The sequence below is a fragment of the Gallus gallus genome, chromosome 3 (assembly GCF_016699485.2).
Source record: "Gallus gallus isolate bGalGal1 chromosome 3, bGalGal1.mat.broiler.GRCg7b, whole genome shotgun sequence".
NCBI classification, from domain to species: domain Eukaryota; kingdom Metazoa; phylum Chordata; class Aves; order Galliformes; family Phasianidae; genus Gallus; species Gallus gallus.
Genome location: NC_052534.1, coordinates 97278435 through 97290933, shown reverse-complemented (window position 1 = coordinate 97290933; position 12499 = coordinate 97278435). Strand labels below are relative to the sequence as shown.

The 12499-nt window shown below is 37.3% G+C and overlaps 1 long non-coding RNA gene across 2 annotated transcripts in view; it reads right to left on the bottom strand.

Moving 5' to 3' along the window:
* Positions 1-1052: 1052 nt before the first annotated feature.
* Positions 1053-12499, bottom strand: part of LOC101751426 — a 97821-nt gene continuing 86374 nt past the window's right edge. For both annotated transcript variants that reach the window (XR_001463421.4, XR_005858667.2), the window contains exons 3-4: positions 10680-10797; positions 1053-1354 (exon numbers count right to left, since the gene is read on the bottom strand). This is a non-coding gene — a long non-coding RNA (uncharacterized LOC101751426). The remainder of the gene's footprint in view (positions 1355-10679; positions 10798-12499) is intronic.

Genomic DNA, 12499 nt, shown 5'->3' with positions numbered 1-12499 from the left:
TATTAAAGTGCGTAAAAGTCATTTTATTGACATCGTTAAGGTTTGGTTAAGGAACAAACTGAGTAAAGTCTGATCCAGTAGTCCTTAAAATGAATGGAAAAATCCTCATCATTTTGAGCTGAGGCTAAATCAATCTGCAGACTAAACTACTTGGGCTAATTTAGAGTTTCAGGAGAAATAGTACAGATGAGCCAATGGAAGCTGGTACAGCACTGGCTTGCCATAGGTTCATTTACTTCTTGATCTAGACCTTTCTAGGCAGCATCCTTAAGGACCTTAGGAGAGTCCAGATTTCTGAGTCAGAGATTAACAAGATTCTCAGGTTCTTTCAGAAAAATCCTGAAGCCTAGAGGTGGGGGGAAGGAGAAGATGATCAGCATGAAGCAGTTCTTCATACAGGATTGCTGATATGTGTACAGTGGCTAGAAATTCAAATATGGCCTTTCTTCTGTGCATACATACACGAAAACTGCCTGGAATATACACCAGGCATTGTGTGGTGTAACACTGCAAAATTTCTGTTCCTAGCCTGGTAACAGAAAAGGGTGGGACTGTAACCCTGTGGTTTCAGTGGGGTAGATGGGTAATTCTGCAAGAGTATTCTTTTACAGAGGCAAGTTGCTGTTTTCTCCTTGATAAACTGTCTCTGTATTTATTGTCATAGATTCAGGATGTTGTGAATTATCACCACCCTACAGGGAACATTTTACCAATTCAGTTATATGTTGTACCATCTCACTTCATTGGGTTATTCATACAGTGAAAATACTATTCATTTATATGTTGATAAATATGTATGTACACATATAATATATGTGTAAGCACACCAAGGAGGGAGGTCTATATACCTTTAATTTAGGGCTTATTCTTGCTGAAGAGCAAACATGAAGGTGATTACTGAAACACCACATGTTGCCTGAATTTATATTTGTATTTGGTTTTGTGAATGAGCATCTGATAAATACATACATATATTGCATGGGTATGCTATGAACATATGCAATGCATATATATTACTGAAGGCATACAGATTATACAAGAGAGAAACGATATGAAGGAAAAAAAAAACCATTTTACTTAGCTTTTGAACAAGCTGAAAGACATCCTGGTTAGGGTGCATGTTCAAAGTACCAATGTACAGCACTAATAACTGATTGCAATAAATCAGCTGGCCAAATCTCCATGGCAGCTGGATAGTGTAAAAGCTCAGTGTCCTGGCACCATGAAAAGGTTTTTGGCTGTAGAAGCATGGTCCTGAGATCTGCGTGCTGCTCAGGTGCAGGGCTGTGTCATGGGAGCAGGGGCTGGGGCTGCACCATGGCTCTGAGGAGTTGTTGACTGCAGCATCACTTTCCTGGAAAACAAATACAGAAGGAGCTGCGAGAACAAAGGTGGAAGCAAAATCAATGGGCCCTGTTAGCAGAGTGAGTGATAATGGAAACAGAACATCCGAATTCGGCTGCAGTGAATCAAAAATCCAGCTTTTATGTAAGATAAATGTAGTGTGTTGGAGAGTCTCTCCTTTGAGCTTCTGTCAGCCCCCCCAGGCAATGCTGAATCCATTCTGATTAGCTAGTGATTCTGCAGCTCTGTCAGCAGTTCATTTTATTTTGATAACACCTGGATTTTTACATCTGAGAGTCCCTGAACAGCAGCAAGCACCTTTCTGTTTCCTCACTGCCCGCCCTTTCAAATGCTGTTAGGGAAGATCTGTTCTTCACACTTGGTGCCCTCTGAAAGGAACAATTAATCCAGCTGACTTTTTTCTTCTTTTCCTGACAAAAGCAATACTGTAGCCTTAGCACAGATTCTATCTTGGGTCCCACACTGTTACTGTAACTCTAGTGTCATGCCTGCAAAACTTCATGCCTCCAATGGGCTTTGAAAATATATGAATATTTAGTAATACTATTACATAAAAAATGATAACTCTACAGTTACAAGTAAGTGCTTAACCACTCCTATTCTATTATGAAGAATGCAATGAATAAGAACTGCAACTGCTTTTGCTGACACAGGAGTGGTCCAAACGACTTTTGAGCCAGAGACTGAACCTGCAGAGAGCAGGTAAAATTACAGTAATTTAGACATGTGAGTATCTGATTTCCAGGAGCAATCAGGTGCTTAAACACTTAAATAGCTGCAGTTTCATCTGCAGCTAATTACGTGCTTAGAAAAAGACCCTGGTAAGGAAGGACTGAAGACTGGATCCTAATTTGTACTTGCTCCCAGAAAGGATCTCTTAAATGAAAACAAAAGACGACTTCAAAGGAAAAATGCATGAAGCATATTACTTGTGTCTAGACAAGACCTTGCTTATCAATATCCCAAAGCATTTTTATTCACTATTTGATGTTAAGTACAGAATTTCACAGTGTTATCAAAATAAAAACCGAACCTTGGGACTTAGACTGTACACAGGATGAACCAGTCCGTGTTAGTTTTCTATGCAATCACAGCAAGAAGGAGGATGGAAGAGAGTGATACAGTCGAAGCAGTAAATTTATGCAAGTCATCTATATCTTTACTTAGACATTCTCAGTTCAGAAGAAAAGAGGTCTTAACCACTGACCGTAATTAATTGCCAATTATTGCAAATACTGATGCTTATTATGAGAAAGGAAATCAAGTCACATGCCAGCTACTTATTTTATGGTAGCTACACATCTTTTCATATGTACATAGCCCAACATGTAGCTTTACTGAAGTGGTAGTAAACATGAACAAAGCTGCATGCTATTTGTTGAACATAAACTCTGAGAGATGCACCAGAGCTTGGCACTACAGTTGCAGCAGGAATGCTGGCCCATCTCCCTCCCATGGGCTTGTCTGTGGCAGTCAGCACAGTATCCTTATGTCACTGATTGTTATATTGGTGCTGTTTTTTGCAACAAATTTTTTTTAGGTGAACATTTTTAAACAAAACATATGGAACCCTTGAGAAGATATATGAACAAGAAGATGGAGATTTTTGGTGGGTTTTCTTTGGTTGGTTCGTGGGTTGTTGTTGTTTTCCCTCCCAAATGGGGAGGCGGTTAAAGATTTTGGCACCTAAAGAAGTTGATAGTATTGCTTCTAGAGAGAAAAGGTATTCCCTCTTCTTTTTGGGCATCAATTCAATACCCATCAAAATCAATAGGAATTATTTCATTGATGCTTTCTGCTACATGAGTCCCTGTTTACTATGCAGGAATGGGCATAGTTTTAAAAATAGGGGCAGACCAAACTTCTTTATCTTCAACCCAACAACCCTTTGTAGCCACCAGAAATCCCCTCCTCTATGCATAAACCTCTTTCTAGATATATCAGAGAAGACTGTTTTGATATTTTGCTTAAAATGAGGCACAAAGTGACCACTGTCCATGTTACTACTTTTAATATCATTCATCTTTATAGCTAATACCATATAAAACCATTCCCCTCTCCCCTGTACTAGGGAGACTGTAAAAAGGAGGGAGACTGACTTTTTACACAGCCTGACAGGAGAAGGTGGAATGATTTAAAAGTAAAAAAAGGGAAAATTAGATTAGATATTAGGAGATGCTGAGCACTGTCATGATCAGAGTAAGAAGACTAGATTCAAACCACTTTAAAACAATGGTAATGATGATAATTTCAGTACAAATATTATAGATTTATACTGAAAATACAATTTAATAAACCTACATCATATTTTATACAAGTAAATACCACTAATTAATGTAGACTGTACATTAACTTCCTGTGTAATTACGTAATAGCAATCTTATACCTAGAGTGTGCATTTTTAGAAACTGGATGCACTAACTATATTGTAATTATATACTGTAATGACTTTAAAATTATATACTTAGTTATGGAGTGTGCCTATAACAAATTCAGTAATTAAAATGCTGTAAGTATAGGATTATATTTCTCACATAAGAACTCCAGATTTAACACCTAATGTAGACACTCTGAAAAAGCCATGAGCAGTAACTATGGCCTGCACTGAATTTCTAAATGAGGTTCTCAAATTTGGTCACTCATTTAGATAATATATATTCATTCGATGATTCACCTAATTTTTCAAAAATATCAAAAATCGGCTATTCTTTCTTCCTTCATCTAGCAATGTAGCCTACAAAGTTTAAAGGCTTTTCATTGTACAAAAATCATAAATTACATTATAGATTAAGTGTCAGTGCACTGTAAATGTTAAGCAAAGCATAAAATTGAGATCCAGAGGTCAACATTGTTGATATCCTTCATATTATAAATTTATGAAACTGTATTTGAAAGTTCGTATCCTTATTTCTCTAGGCTGGCTTCAAGTATCCAGCTTGCATTATACTGCTCTATTCTAGAAATACTGTCAGGGTACTTGGGTTTATTATGTAAGAAAAAAAAAAAATCAGTGAGAAAAAGATCAATGTCCCCTACAGTCTATAGCAAAACGATAGCCCAAAGATGTTTCATCTCTGAAATTCCCTTCGGCATTTGAATAATTTGTAATCACTGCTTGAAATTGGTACATGCAAGAATACAACTGATAAGCAGTGTCCTGTGATGTGCAAGGAAGGGAAGGAAGGGTGACATTTTAAGCACCCTTTGCAGAAGCAGAACCAGGAAGCAGACAGGTAGCTGATATTTTCCAAACTCTCATTAAAGCCAAGCTGCCTTTCATCTCCTTCATCCCTAAAAACTTGCAGTAGACACTTCAACAGCCTTTGAATGTGCCCATTAACATCCACCTGGCCTGATTTTTATTTCAGGCCATCTATGTGCAAAATCTTTCAAGGTCACTGACCTTAAAGGTCTAAGTTCAGAAACCTTCAGGTGCGGCCTCTTACACAAAAGCTTTTCTCACTTCTATACACAACTGCCAGAAGCACTCACTTTCATACCTGATATGTATGGCTATATTAACCTCTAGATTGAAACACTGCAGAGAGGTCAGCACAGCGGGAAACACAGTGAGAACTGATATACAAATATATTCATGAGATAATCCCTTCCTTAACATTTTTAAAGGACAAAGTTAAAATCTGGCAACCCCATATACAAAACATTTTATTTTATCTTTTTATTGTAACTTGCAAAACATACACAATACTGTGGTTGCACTTGTCTGAAAATCCTGTATGATCTTCTCAATGAGACAGGAGATTTCACCTGATCTGTCAGAATGAGCTGAACACTCCATTGACCACCCTCAGACATAACTATCAAACTTTGAGATGTCTCACAAAGGACAGGTAAATTCCACAGTTCATCTCTTTATTGCAAGCAGATGTATTCAAATGGTACTTTTCCTGGCTGACCAAATTAGCCCATTATGAAGTCTCTACAGTTTATTGGCTGCAGATATTTTAACAGAGAAAATATCTGAGCTTTGACAAAATAATACTGTTAGTAAAGAAATAGGTGTTTTGGATTTTCATTTACATTTACATGTGAAGTACCTAACTTCTTAGAAAAATCTGGAGCTTTAACAGACGTCATAATATAAAGAAATTGTATAAATCCTCTACTGTTATTGGATCTGTGAATGTGCTGTAACATAGTCCAGAAGTCTACCAGCCTATCTGTGCTGTCACACAGTATGCCATTCATTTTTATCCATTTTTTTTTAACTAAAAAGAAATATAAGGTAGTTTTGTGAATCAAAAGTTACCACTTAATTGCAGGATGCTTTGGGTACAACCCGGAAATGTTTCTGCACTGCAAACAGCTACTTCTATCATTTCCTTCTGCCTCAGAATACCCACTTGTGATAGTTTTACTCAAGTAGATTAAGCTTCATGCACAAGTAATGGCAGGATTGGGATCTTTTACCTTTTGTTTTTTGGTCTAGGAACTGCCTATTCAATTCACATAAACTGAGTCAGCAGTCAATGAAATGAGTATTTAAATTCTGCTGCCACTGAAAACTTGGCAGCCCTAGGGATGCTGATAACACAGTTCCAGTCCAAGCACTCTGGCCAAATCTACTGAAGTTTTTCAGCCTCTGCTATCTGTCATTTCCCGTTGCCTGTTTAGTGCCACTGCATCTGACCGGTTAATAATCCTTATTGTGTTTACCCTCACAGCATTCCTTAATGATTGGGAAAACGTTTGTGTTCTTTATAGAGGAAGAACAAAGGCAGATGTTTTAAAGAATGCAAATATCTAACTCTGCTACTCCAATCTCTAGTATAGAAAAGTATACAAAACAGGGCTTGAAGAGATCTCAGATTTTACCTTATCCATGCTGCTGTGCCAGCACAGCATCATTCATTACCTATCCACTCCTTTTTGATAAATCTTAACCTGTTTCTCAAAAATCCCATTTAATTGAAATTTTATAGGCTGCCATGAAATTTCCAGTGCTTAATACCCTCCTGTATGGGAGGCTTTTCTAATACACAACCTAAATCCTTCTGCAACTTAAATCCATACATACCATGTCACCCAAAGGAACGGAGAACAATTTATTACCTTACTCTCTATAGCAGCCATTTATGTTTTTAAGGACTCCACACCAACTTCTCTGCTCTGAGTAGACACTTCCCCACCTCTCTCAACATCAGATTTTCTCTGAACAATCTTGGTGATCCATTACCAAATGTGGAAGAACTCAGATATGTATGGCTCACATCCCAAGCTGGCTAACGAGATTTTCCCTTTCAGTTTAATCACGAGTATTCCATGTATTTTAATGAGTACCTTAAAGACCAAAGTTAATCAAGTTTTTACATGCTTCGCTATATCAGATCAGAGTGATAGGGTTCTTGCAAAATTAAGTCCCAAGTGAGGAACTGAATTCAGGACTTACCTCAGTAACAAGAAGAAAAATAAGATGAATTTGATAATCAGATACAAACTTTTACATTACATTAGTAACAGTCCAGTATATAAACATTTTCTCCTGAAGTAAAACATTAATGTCTTGGAGCAGATAAGATTCTGGACCTGTATTGCTATGCAGTTACTGTAAAATCTATACGTACTCATTCAGCGGAGATTCCCTGTAAAACATCAACTCAACAGCGATAAAGAGGCTTGAATGGTCCATGAGAAATGCACTGCCTCTTAAACAGTGCTTCCCTCGAGTACTTAATGGATATATTGACTAGAAGATGCCAGAGAAAACCGTCTTTGCTACCAAGAAGGAATTATACTAAAATACTGCATATTTACCATCCATTTTGGTAGCTGTGATTTAAAATTTAAAAATCACGAAAAAAAAATCCTTATGTGACAGGTATTTTCAGAGGGCAAAGATTCTCCTACAAGTACCTGCCACTACTCAGCCCACATGCATTATTCAGGACTTGTCCTTGATAACGTCTCTTACCAGCACAGGAAAAATTTTGCATGCATTATAATGCAGAGTAATCACAGCTGTAAAAATGTAACTGTTCCTGAGTCTATCTTAGGGGTCTCAGGTACATCTCTGAAAGAACCTGGTGCATTATTTAAATATGTGACTGACTGCCTTGCTTTGAGTTTAAGCATTTAAGCAGACATTCATACACTCAGAACTGACACTGGGAGAAAAAGAGCTACAAAGAATTCTGAAGAATAATAGAAAGGAAAGGTCACTTTTAGCAAATCTGTTGAGTAGGAAAACAGGTTAGCACAACTTTGAATTGCTTCCAGAGGTGAGGACATAGAAAAGGGCAGTATAAAAGAATCTATTCTAACTGCAGAAAGGAGAACCCCAACCAAGTTGTTTTTGAATGGAGACATGCTTTCCTAAGCAATAATGATTGAGGGCATACGGTTAGGTGGCAAAAGTTAGGGTATTGAGCTTTGTTCCTAGCCTTCAACATTTATTTTTCTTGATATTTCTACATGTCTTGCTCTATCTTATCACCAAGATTGTGCTGTAGAAAGGTGTTGATTTTTGGTTGCTTTCCTTCATTATTTTAAGAAATTCTTAGACCAAAGTTTTACACTCAAAATACATTGTGAATATAATAATTAAAATGAAACAAAGACCCATGTAAGCAGAAATACCACGTGCAGTAAGCTTTTCTGCATCTTCAGCAGAGTGCACTTCATTGTAAGCAAACAATCCTAAAGCAAGGCATGCAGAGATATTTAAAAATCATGGAATGTTATGTTCAGATTCTCATCTGGTGTAACTTATTGCAGCTTCATCAGAGTTCATACAGCTACACCACTGTACACTCACCAGCTGAGACTCTGACACATTGGTCATATCTAACCACAGATTTATTAATGTGGATGGCAGACACTGCAGGGGAATAGTATATCTCTCACCTAACTAGGTCTCTAATGACATCTAACAAATACACAGATGCCAGAACAGCTTAGAAGAACTGCTCAGAACTGTTATCCACTTCTTATTTCTAGGACTTATCTCAAATGCAAGGTTCAGAAGGCAAATGAAGTAATCAAAATACTGCTGTGGTTGAGAAGCAGGTGTGATCTTTGGCTTTCAAAATGAGGCTCTGAAAAGAATAAACTGAGATTTGACAAATTCAAGTGAAGACCCCGCCTTCTTCTTCTAAACTCACTTTTTTTTTCTGCCTGCACTAGATCTGTCTCTTTGATTCTCCTTGCCATATCTCAGAGTTGCTGAAGGATGATAAAGTATGAGGGGTTTTGTCTCCTTTTTTTTTTTTTTTTTCCCCAAAAACAAAAATCCATTGCTTTCCCTTTTCTTATCTTCAGGATTTTTTAAATTTTGAAATATGGTAAGCATGAGATAGGAAGTAAGATGCCAACCTAAAATTCAACATTTCTTTCTCATTGCTTTAACCAACCAAGTTATGTTGTATCTTCTACGTTAGTAGCTAGGTCCACATAGATATATGTTCCAATGATGGATCTTGAATTTTGCTGTGGCATGGGGTTAAGCACTGCATACTTGATCCACACTTTGCATTTCACTGTACATTAAGCTTGCCTACATAGTAGTCAGTATTTTACTTCTTATAGCTCAGTTACCTCCTTTTCCGCCACCACAATGGATTGCCAGCATGTCTTCCTGATGATCTTAACTGCGGAGGAGACTACATACATCCAGAATGGTTTAAAATGATAAGCACTTTGGAAGAAAATCTGCTGTTAATAAGTTATTTTGCAAAAATCTTTCTGGAAATGTTAAGTTGTTAATGTTACCTGAAGTCTAGAGGTTGCACTCTAACCTCTTGTCCTGGGCTGGACGCAACTTGGAGGTAGAAAGGGAAGAAGGAGATATCATTCTCTTAACATCTCAATTCTAACACTTGTGAACAATGGAACAATAGTAGCTCTTTGCTGAGCTACGTTGTTTCCGTCAGTATCCTTTGATATGTAATTTAACCTGCCTTTCCCTTACCCCATTATCCCCATTAAGTCTTCAGACAAGGAGAACATGTACTGCCTATCATAATTAATGTGCCAGGGCATCAGATTCTCGAGGGAGCATACACATCTGGAGCACACAAACCCATACTCATCCTCTAATCTGGCTTTGATTGTTTCGATCCTAGGCTACACCCACTGGCCCTAGGTTATCCCTCTGGAAGAGATATGGGGAGTTTAAGTCAAATAGAAGATTGGCCTGATGGGAGAGATATCTTTAATACATAATGTAATGTATTTATTCTGCTCTTCATTCATGATTATGGCACTTGTACCAACAAATATAGGAGGATAGTCAGAACTTTGGTCAGTGGGTCAGTGGTGCCATTTCAGTTGGTGGGTCAGTGTTGCCATTTCTGTTTTAGGTAAGATATGAGTGCACACTGGTCATTTTATAGCATTTCTGGAAGCTTGAAAGCCATTTAAGAAATCCATATGCACAAAACTTGATCCAGTTGCCATAGAGCATCATAATATACTGAAGGAAGGCAGTATTTAAGACCTAGAATGTCTGTAGATAGGGTACTTCTGCAATATGAGTGAGAGGAAAGAAGACCTCAGTCCTAAAGATAAACTAAAAACCATAAAATCCTAGAGGTTATTTGTGAAAGGGGGAGGCCAAAGGGAATATTCATAAGGATAAATTTGGAGTTCCCATTTTGCTGTGGGGCATTAGTCAAGAAGAGTGTAAAAACAATGTTCTGTTACAGCATTATGAAAAGAGAATGAGGTGCTTTGGAGTCATGTAACAAACACATAGTAATGCTGATAGTGATGTTTGGGAAATGCTGGAAGGTTTTATTGGGTCTGGGGAAAAGAGACAAATATTCTCACTTTTTCTGAAGCTCTCCAATGTTTTCAAAGAGAATGAATAAAAGCTGAGGGTTTTAAAAAGTTCTGCATAATCCAAAACAAATTTTAAGGGAAAATTTTTACACTGTCTCTAGATCATTGCAATGATCACAACAGGATTTTAGCTTTTTAATCCCAGGCAGTGGGACCACCAAGGCTGCAAAGAAAGATAAATCTGCCTTGACAGCAGAGCTATCATCCTGCTTGATTTTCTCTTTTGATAGGTTTATGTTTCATGCCAATCAATCCTGTTCTACCATGCAGCATAGCTACATTACCTTTATAACGTAATCTACTAGAAGCCTAAAAAGCTTAGAAGGAAAACAGTGCCCTCTAACTACAACAGGAAAAAAAAAATGTGTGAGAGGATGGGAAAAGATTTTTAAGAAAATTATTTTTTCTCTTGAGTAAACTATTTTAGCTAATGGTTCAGAGACTCAGATCTCAGCCATTCTGATGATTACATTCTGATGATTTCCCTGGGGGAAACATATGCTTAGTGTGCTCACCTTGAGGTTCCTATTTCCTACTTAGTCACTGCAACAGTAAAGTGAGGTCTCAGTGGACAGATGTCTCTAAGGAGTGAGGTCCCATGGCCAGTGATTCACAAGAGAGTACATTCTTCTACTGAAAAAAAAAAAAAAAAAAAAAGACATATTAAACAGCAAAGTATAAACTTGAATAAAACACTGAAGTAAATTCTTATTTACTAAGTCAGAGTCTCCTCTCTTTTAATAGAAATGTAAGTTCAGATTGTTTGTTTGTGTGCTGAAGCTGCTTTGGACTTAATCCATTTTGATTAAGATCAGAATATTACTTTCCTTGCTGCTTTAGATTATTTTCTTTAATGTATAAATTATGCCTACCTATCACTTACTGATGGATTTATTTCTAGTACTTTTCCTTTCATAAAAGCTTCACTTGCCTTTAGTACCTTAATCTTGCTACTAGCATCAAGGCAGTGGTTTGGGGGTATACCTCACACATGCTACAAATCAAGCTATTTCACTCGAGCATAATACTGTAACAGCTTTGACTTCTAATAATCAGTGAACTATAAAATCTCAGTGCAGGTTATCTCAAATGAAAATTCCAGAGACAAAAAACAGTTTGGAGGTTATTGGAATTATCTGAAGTCTCAGGATGTGAGATGACAATATATGCTGGATCTACAATACTGCGCGGAATAGCCAATTCAATTTCTTTTTAGTCCCCTTCCTCTCCCACTCTTACCGTTTCCCCTGGTTCTATGAAATAATGTGGAGCTTTTGACAGATGCTCTAAAAATGGATCTTGACAAGTCGTATGCAATATAATACAGCTTCTTCTTCCATTTTTTAAACAATTCTCCTTCTGTGAGCACTTACAAACATATCTAGTCCCACTGCATAGTTCCAGCTGTGCTCAGCTACCCAAACTAAATGGAATTCATCATGTGTCATAAATCTGAGTCACTACATGGTCTAATAGTCATAGTCTTGAGTTCATTTGAAAAAGTAGAAGATAACAGAGGAGAAAAGCAATACAGATTTAGAAGAAATGGCAGAGCAACCCAGAATTATTTCTCTATCGTGTTTCCAGGTCAGCCTCTGAAATACCACATGGCTTTAGGAAAGACAGGCAAGGGAAATGTTTCCTCAAGCATGGAGATAGAGTGCATGCATTGGGGTATCTAAGTCTGTTTGAAATTGAAGGATTCATGAAGATGGGCCTGGCTTGGAAGTACACAAAGGGCATAAAACCTGTGACTAGAAAGTGGCTGGAAAGGAAGAGATAATTGTCATAGTTTAGGAAGGTAAAAGTTGAAGTAAGGCTGCTAATTTTTCCTAGTAAATATATCTAGTAATCATTTTCAGTGGAAAAAAAAAAGAAGAAATAATTGCTATAATTAGAAAAGCATCTGGTTTGGCAAGAAATATTCTGTGAAGGTGGGAATAAGTGTCTCAAAAAGCAGAAATTCTTCTAGCATGGACGTACTGCCAGCAAAGGAAGTTTCTATAATATCAGCATCTGATGCGCTGTCTTCTACCCCTCCTCCCCCCACATCCACTGCAGATGGTTTCAGTTCCTTTACTTGCATTAAATGACTGAGAATTTGTTTTGTGTTTAATTTCTAACTAAAGAGGGCAGAAACAAGCTGTCAGATTCTACAGAAATCTTAAAAAATGCAATAAAAATGACCATATAAAGAAGATCATGTCACCATCTTAAATCACTAAAACCACATAAGGTACAAATGACAGCCACTGAAAGTTCCAAGACTAAAAGTCAGAAAACACAGAATTGAGTAATATAAGAAAAGGCAGGAACTGGGATTAAAGAACCACTA